The sequence below is a fragment of the Triturus cristatus genome, chromosome 1_1 (assembly GCF_964204655.1).
Source record: "Triturus cristatus chromosome 1_1, aTriCri1.1, whole genome shotgun sequence".
NCBI classification, from domain to species: domain Eukaryota; kingdom Metazoa; phylum Chordata; class Amphibia; order Caudata; family Salamandridae; genus Triturus; species Triturus cristatus.
In genome coordinates this window covers 641,776,049-641,776,509 of record NC_140579.1, presented here as the reverse complement: position 1 = coordinate 641,776,509, position 461 = coordinate 641,776,049, and positions in this window count along the sequence as shown.

Genomic DNA, 461 nt, shown 5'->3' with positions numbered 1-461 from the left:
GGTCGGGGGCTCCGTCCCCGGGCCCCGTCCCCCGGCCTGCGGCACTCCCAAAGGCCCAGGACGGGGTTCCGTCGTGTCCGGGGAGCCTCCCCTCGCTCCTCTGGGTTCAGGAGTTCCGTCCGGGCCCCTGGGGGCCCCGGGGAGGGCGGCCTTCCCGCCCCGGGCTCCGTCCGGGGTCCTGCCGCATGGCTGGGTGCCCGGGGCGGGGTCCGGAGGGCCCAGGGAGGCTTCCCCATCGTGTGCGGTCCCGGGAGCCCCGTCTGGGTCCAGGGGCCCGGCCGGGCCTCGGGTCGGGGTCTCCGGCCCCAGGCCCTGTCCCCCGGCCTGCGGCACTGCCAAAGGCCCGGGACGGGGTTCCGTTGTGTCCGGGGAGCCTCCCCACGCTCCTCTGGGTTCAGGAGCTCCGGCCGGGCCCCTGGGGGCCCCGTGGAGGGCAGCCCCCCCTGCCCCCCCACCCCGTC